This window comes from Pelodiscus sinensis, chromosome 3 (assembly GCF_052426305.1).
Source record: "Pelodiscus sinensis isolate ZL-2025 chromosome 3, ASM5242630v1, whole genome shotgun sequence".
Lineage (NCBI taxonomy): Eukaryota > Metazoa > Chordata > Testudines > Trionychidae > Pelodiscus > Pelodiscus sinensis.
Genome location: NC_143054.1, coordinates 96,361,790 through 96,369,184, shown reverse-complemented (window position 1 = coordinate 96,369,184; position 7,395 = coordinate 96,361,790). Strand labels below are relative to the sequence as shown.

At 52.9% G+C, this 7,395-nt stretch overlaps 1 long non-coding RNA gene across 3 annotated transcripts; it reads left to right on the top strand.

The window, feature by feature from the left end:
- The first annotated feature begins 2,007 nt into the window (after positions 1 to 2,007).
- LOC142827627 (uncharacterized) lies at positions 2,008 to 5,986 on the top strand. 3 transcript variants are annotated; one of them, XR_016349049.1, is made up of 3 exons: positions 2,008 to 2,122; positions 4,831 to 4,928; positions 5,737 to 5,986. It is a non-coding gene; the product is annotated as an uncharacterized LOC142827627 (long non-coding RNA). The 3 variants fall into 3 exon arrangements; XR_016349050.1 differs by having other exon boundaries at positions 2,033 to 2,137; XR_012902323.2 differs by lacking the exon at positions 2,008 to 2,122 and adding an exon at positions 3,696 to 3,771.
- Positions 5,987 to 7,395: the final 1,409 nt, after the last annotated feature.

The following is a 7,395-nucleotide window of genomic DNA, read 5'->3' as shown; positions in this document are numbered from 1 at the left end:
TCCAACCTAAACCTCCCTTGTTGCAGTTTAAGCCCATTGCTTCTTGTCCTATCCTCAGAGGCCAAGGAGAACAATCCCCCCTCCTCCTTCTGACACCCTTTTAGATACCTGAAAACTGCTATCATGTCCCCTCTCTGTCTTCTCTTTTCCAGACTAAACAAGCCCAAGTCTGTCAACCTTCCCTCATAGCTCATATTTTCTAGACCTTTAATTATTGTTGTTGCTCTATAGTATTGCGGTTCCCCTGCACTGCTTAACAAGGGATTAATTAGCCCTTGGAGAGGGCTGTGGCACCAGCAAATAAAAGGGAGGCTGAAGACAGCCAATCAGGGCCTTGTATAAGAAGGGTCCCTCTAATCTTTTCCATACATGTATAATCTTTCTCCATCCATGTGTGGAATATAATTTCTTATTAACCAAGGCATGTGTGGATGCACACCACCAATAGAAACACAAAACCTAGCCATGGGCATTCTGCTAATCAGTGTTATCGTGGCCCCAGCCCCAGGAGCAGCAGCACCACAGTCTGGACTCCAGCTCTAGCAGCTACCATGCAGCCCACCCCAAGAGCATGCAGGCAGCCACGATGTGGCCCTGACCCCCAGCTCCAGCTCTTCCCCAGGGCAGGAGCTGGGGCCAGGACTGTATGGTGGCTGCCTGGCTGCTACCAAGGCAGGCTGCATGGCAGGTAGCTGCTGGTGCTGGAGCTGGAGCTGGAGCTGGAGCTGGAGCTGGGCTGCAGTGCAGCTCCTCTTGGGACTAGAGCCCCCTGCATTCCTGGTTTTCTCTCCTGTACCCCTCTTCCCATTTCACTACCCTCTGGCTCTCAGAGCCCCCTGCTGGCTCCCCATGCGTCTCTGCCCCACCCTCAGCAACCCAATCCCTGCAAACCCTGGGCATTGTTAGCAGCTTTCCTCTGCCCCAGGTTAGGCCTCTCAGCCAGCGCCACAAGAAGCAGCCTGGGGCAGCCCTTGCCCTGCATACAAGCTGCCCCAGGAGCAGCGATCCATAGGGGGCAGGTTTCACTTCCCCACAAATTGGGATCCTGTCTAGGAGCAGGGCTTGGACCCCAGCAAGTGAGGGTGGGAAGTACTGAGGTGATCGATGGGTGGCAGAAGATCAGGCTGAACTGGAAGCAATGATGTAAGGGAGGCTTTGTCTGAGATGGGAAGCATTGAGGAGGGGTGCAGAAGCTGAAGCAGGAAGTGCTGAGTTGGGGGGCTCAGGCTGAGGTGGCAAGGGCCGAAGTGAGAGGGGCTCAGTCTGAGGAGGAAAGCACTTAGGTGCATGGTCCAAGTTGAGGTGGGAAGTGTGGAGGTGCGGGCGGAGGGAGAGAAGCAGGGACTCATTCTAAAGAAGCGGGAAGTGTTGAGGTGGTCAGAATATGGCAGACGATCAGGCTGAGCTGAAAGCACTGAGGTGGGTGGTCTCTGTCCGAGATGGGAAGCACCGAGGTGGGGTGCAGAGTCTGAAGAGGGAAGTGCAGAGGTGGGGGGGGGGAGTAAGGCTTAGGTGGGAAGTGCTGAGGTGGGGGTGAAGAGGTGGTGACAGGAAGTGTTGAGGGATGGGGCTAAGACTGAGGTGGGGGGTGAAAAGCAGGGACACGTACTAAAGAAGAGGGAAGTGCTGAGGTGATCAGTGGGGAGCAGATGACGAGGCTGAGCTGGAAACACTGAGGTGTAGGGACTCAGTCTGAGATGGGAAGCGCTGAGGTGGGGGTTTCAGGCTGAGGCAGGAAGTGCTGAGGTGGGGGGGCTCAGCCTGAGGTGGCAAGGGCTGAAGTGGGGGGGGGGGGGTTCAGTCTGAGGTGGGAAGCACTTGGATTCATGGTCCAGATTGATGTGGGAAGCGCCGAGGTGGGGGGTGAGAATCAGGGGCTCATTCTGAAGAGATGGGAAATGCTGACATCATCTGTGAGTGGGAGACAATCAGGCTGAGATTGAAGCACTGAGGTGGGAGGGTGGGGGGGGGCTCTGTCTGAGGTGGGAAGTGCTGAGGTGGGAGGGGCTTAGGCTGAGGCGGAAAGGGCTGAGTTGAGGGGAGCTCAGTCTGAGGTGGGAAGCAATTAGGTGCAGGGTCCAGGCTGAGAGGGACGCACTGAGGTCTGGTGGCAGAGGCTGAGGTGAGAAGTGCTGAGGTGGGGATACAGAGGTTGTGGCAGGAAGTATTGAGGGATGGGGCTAAGATTGAGGTGGGAAGCACTGAGGTGGGGGTGAAATGCAGGGACTCATACTGAAGAAGAGGGAAGTGCTGACGTGGTCGGTGGGCAGCAGACAATGAGGCTGAGCTGGAAGCACTGAGGTGGGGTGCATAGTCTGAGATGGGAAGTGCTGAAATCGGGGTTCATGCTTAAGTGGGAAGTGCTAAGGTGGAAGTGTTTCAGGCTGAGGTGGGAGGCTCACGCTGATTTGGGGGGCTCAGGCTGAGGTGAGAAATGCTGAGGTGGGAGTGGCTCAGGCTGAGGCGGAAAGGGCTGAGGTGAGGGGGGCTCAGCCTGAGGCGGGAAGCACTTAGGTACAGAGTCCAGGTTGAGATGGGAAGTGCTGAGGTGGGGGGTGAGAAGCAGGGACTCGTTCTAATGAGGCGGGAAGTGCTGAGGTGGTCGGTGGGTGGCAGACAATAAGGCTGAGCAAGAAGCACTGAGGTGAGGGGGGCTCTGTCTGAGGTGGGAAGCACTGAGGAGGGGTACAGAAGCTGAAGCAGGAAGTGTTGAGCTGGGGGGTTCAGGCTGAGGTGGGAAGTGCTGAGGTGGGGGGCGCAGGCTGTGGTGGCAGGGGCTGAAGTGAGGGGGGGTTCAGTCTGAGGTGGGAAGAGCTGAGGTGGGGGCGCAGGCTGAGGCCGAGAAGGCTGAGGTGAGGGAGGTTGAGTCTGAGGCAGGAAGCACTTAGGTTCAGGGTCCAGATTGAGGTGGGAAGCACTGAGGTGTGTGTGGGGGGGGGGGGTGAGAAGCAGGGACTCATTCTGAAGAGGTGGGAGATGCTAAGGTGGTCTGTGGGAGGCAGACAATCAGGCTGAGCTGGAAGCACTGAGGTGTGGGGGCTCTATCTGAGATGGGAAGCACTGAGGTGGGGGTTTCAGGCTTAGGTGGGAAGGGCTGAGATGGGGAGGCTCAGTCTAAGGTGGGAAGAGCTGAGGTGGGGGCTCAGGCTGTGGTGGCAGGGGCTGAAGTGAGGGGGGCTCAGTCTAAGGCAGGAAGAGCTGAGGTGGGGGGCTCAGGCTGTGGTGGCAGGGGCTGAAGTGAGGGGGGCTCAGTCTAAGACGGGAAGAGCTGAGGTGGGGGGCTCAGGCTGTGGTGGCAGGGGCTGAAGTGAGGGGGGCTCAGTCTAAGACGGGAAGAGCTGAGGTGGGGGGCTCAGGCTGTGGTGGCAGGGGCTGAAGTGAGGGGGGCTCAGTCTAAGACGGGAAGAGCTGAGGTGGGGGGCTCAGGCTGTGGTGGCAGGGGCTGAAGTGAGGAGGGGCTCAGTCTGAGGCAGGAAGCACTTAGATGCATGGTCCAAATTGGTGTGGGAAACGCTGAGGTGGGGGGTGAGAATCAGGGGCTCATTCTGAAGAGATAGAAAATGCTGACATGGTCTGTGATGGATGCACTGAGGTGGGGGGAGGGCCCTATCTGAGGTGGGAAGTGCTGAGGTGGGGGGCTCAGGCTGAGGTGGGAGGGGCTTAGGCTGAGGTGGAAAGAGCTGAGTTGAGGGGGCTCAGTCTGAGGTGGGAAGCAATTAGGTGCAGGGTCCAGGCTGAGGGACGCACTGAGGTCTGGTGGCAGAGGCTGAGGTGGGAAGTGCTGGGGGGGGGGGGTGCAGAGGTTGTGGCAGGAAGTGTTGTGATGTATGGGGCTAAGATTGAGGTGAGACTCCCGAAGGTTGGGGTGAGAAGGAGGGACTCAAACTGAAGAGGTGGGAAATCCTTAGTTGGTCGGTGTGTGGCAGAGGATCAGGCTGAGCAGGATACACTGGGGGGGGGGGCTCTGTCTGAGATGGGAAGTGCTGAGGTGGGACAGGCTCAGTTTGAGTTGGGGGCGCTGGGGTGGGGGTTCAGAGGCGGGAAGTGCGAGGTGAGGCGGTGAGAGCTGAGAAGCAGGGACGTGGTGGGAAGCGCTGAGGTGGTCGGTGGGTGGCAGAGGTTCAGGCTGGGCTGGAGGCGCTGAGGGGGGGGGACAAGCTGAGGCAAGATGTGCTGAGCTGCGGTGCATAGTCTGAGGTGGGAAGCGCTGGGGTGAGGGCTGAGGTGAGGTGAGGGGAGCACTGAAGTGCGGCGCTCAGGTCGAGGCGGGAAGCGCTGCAATCGGGGGGCTCGGCTCGAAGCAGGCATCGCTGGGATGTGGGGCCCGCGCTGAGGCGGGCAACACTGGGTGCGGGGCTGAGGCGGGAAGGGTGGAGGTGAGAGACTGAGAAGGCGGGAAGCGCTGAGCTGGGCGGGCTCACGCTGAGGTAGAAGCTGAGGTGGGGGATGAACAGGGCGGATTCAGCCGGAGGCGGAGGGAAGCGCAGTGACAGGAGGCGAGCAGCAGGGGCGCAGGCTGAGCTGGCGGGAAGCGCTGAGGCAAGGCGTGAGCGGCAGGAGTTCAAGCTAAGGTGGAAGCATTGAGGTGGGATGAAGAGCGAGGGCTCAGGCAGCAAGTGCTTGGCAGGGATTCAGGCTGAGGTGGTGGGAAGCATTGAGGTGGATGGTGAGTGGCAGAGGGCTTAGACAGTCTTCAGACTTGGGGAAAACAAGAACAAATTCCTCATTTATGCCCAGTTTATGTTGGGGATATAGAGTGTGCTAAGCCCTCCCATAACTTATTTTACCTTCTCTCTGTCTGTTTGTCTGTCTCTTTCCAACTTCTTCAAGGAAGAGAAGAAAAAGAAAGCCTCCAAGTAACTGAGCAAAGAGGAGGGGAAAAAGGAAACCACTAATGGTAGAGGAGAGGGAAAGAAACTCTGGACACAGTGAGCATCACCCATAATTAAGACTTGGGTCATATGGTGGAGTTGAAGCTATTAAAAACTTAAGCAGTGTGATTTCCCTGGAGAAAAGGTTCAGATCTATAATATCCTGGACTTTTGGTATTATTCTCTGTTAGCTAGCTAGTAAGAGTAACTAACTAACCTGTGATGACAGAACAAAGCTTATGGGGATATTCAAGGTTTAGACCCCTGAGCTGCTTGACCTCCCAGTAATTCAGAGTAAGGTCTTTGACTTATTTCCCTCTTTTCATTATCCCTTGTTTGTAGTCTAGTCAGCGTGACAAATCTATAAGGAGTGTGCATGTCACAATAATCTCTTTCTTCTGTAGGAAAGGTGGAGGCATTTGGTACCTTGAGCTATGTGGCCTGCCTGTAATTCAGTAGAAAGACTCTGCCTTTGAGCTCTTGGCATTAGGACCTTCTAGCTGGTTAAACAGAACAGAGCACAGTATATTTTAGGTGCAGGTTGAACTCTTCCAATTTAGAAGGGATTAGAGCTATTTTAGTGTCATTGGTTCTGAGACCTGCCTCCATTACACCTTAAGCCAGTGAATTGATTGACTACCCTATAACTCAGGGTCTAGATTTTATCCCTCCTTGATCTTTGGGAGGGATTAACAGCATTTTAGTAAATAGGGAAGGGAAAGCCCTGCAACCAGGGATCAAGTCCTTACCCTTTAATTGCTTCCAATTATGCTATTGTGGCACCCTGTAAGTAGGGTCCCTCTGGCATTATTTGAATTAAATTGATGACAAGTCAGTCTCTCTTTGTCTCCCTCTCTGTTTCCAGTGCTACAAAGGAAGACAAGAAAAAAGGAAGATGCCAAGAAATATCAATCAGATAGGAGGAAAGTAATCAAGGAAGCCTCTGAAGCTGGAGGAGAAGGAAAGGGACCCTGGACAGAGTGAGCCCCCCCAAAATTAAGAGCCTCTGGTCAATTAAGGTTATTGAGCCTTTTCATACATTGAGCAGTGTGGCCTTCCCTGTAAGTAGGGTTCAGGTCTGTGCTCTGTTGGCAGTGTGATCATTTAGCTGGCTCATTACTGTCCTGTAATGCGGTGTTAGGGTCAGCCCTTTTAGCAGTGATTAGGTCTAATGTATAACTATTTGTAATGAGACCAGACTGTAAATTGTGTTCAGGTCTCTGCTCTTCTGGCATTGTGGATTTTGGCAGTCTAGAGTGTGTGAGCCGCCCCAGAAAGTAAGACATAAGATATATATTTCCTATTATTGGGGTTTCGGAGACATTTATATAGTGTCGCCCATTTATCCGTCCAATAATTGAGGTCCATGTTTCTTCCTCATTACTTCCTAATAAGGTGTATTCCCTTATTCAGCTAATTGGAGTTCCTTCCATTTATGTAGGGTTGAGGTTATTACCCCTATTTCTCATGGGAAATATCATAGTGTCACTTCCGCTCTATCAACCTCCATGCAAGCAGGGTATAGGTCTTCCATTTTATCTTATTTCATTTCTAAGTCTAAGTGTACCCTTCCCAATAAATAGAGTGCAGCTTTTACCTTTCTTTACCTTTTGGAGTGGAGGAGAATCGATCCCATTTAGAAAATGGGTCAGGTAGTCTGTCACTATGAGCTCTTTTCTACTCTGGGCAGTGGGTTTTTTTGTTTTTGTATGTGTGTGTCGATGAATGAGTATGATAGCTATGGACATGAAAGATAATTTTTAATTTTAGTTTTTAAATCGCTGCAGCATATTTATTTTTGTACACTGCCCAGAACCAGAGAACAACTTACAAGTGCACAGATGGGTTTCTCCTTCCACTAGTCATAGAAAGGGTTAAGGGATGGTTGAGCTTTCATACCTATTTTTTAGGGAAGGGTTTGAAGATTTTCATACCTTTGGCAGAGAGACCTCCCTGTAATTCTGAAGATGGTCTCTGTTGTTTAGGCTCTTGACACTGTGCCTTTGTAGACACCTAAAGTGAATGGACCGCCCTTTAATTCAGGTGCAGGTCAGATACCTCTCAGATGGAAAGGATTAGTTCTTGATTACTACCAATGGTATTTTTACATTCCTGTAATTTCTGTTCAGGTCTGTGACCTAATGTCCATTTGACTTTGTGGCTTGTTGGTATTATAGTAGCATTATACAACCCATAAGTGGGTTGTAGGTCATATGTTTCCAGTTCTTGAGGGCTTAGAGCCAGTTTTCTTTCATGGAATAGATGGCCACCCTATAACCAGAGTTCAGGTTGCCCCCTTTTGGTTTTTACTGTGAGACAACCCTGTATGAAGGGTTCTGATCTCTGAACATAGCGCTCTCTTATGCGGCTAGACAGAGTGACCACTGTGTTCTTAGGGAGGGAGTTTCCTCCTCTTGCTTATGCGGCAGCCTGTGTTGGAGCAGTCTGACCACCCTGTAATGAGGGTTCAGGTCGGCCCTTTGGCCTACGGCAGCTGGATAGTGAGAGTGACTGCCCTGTAATG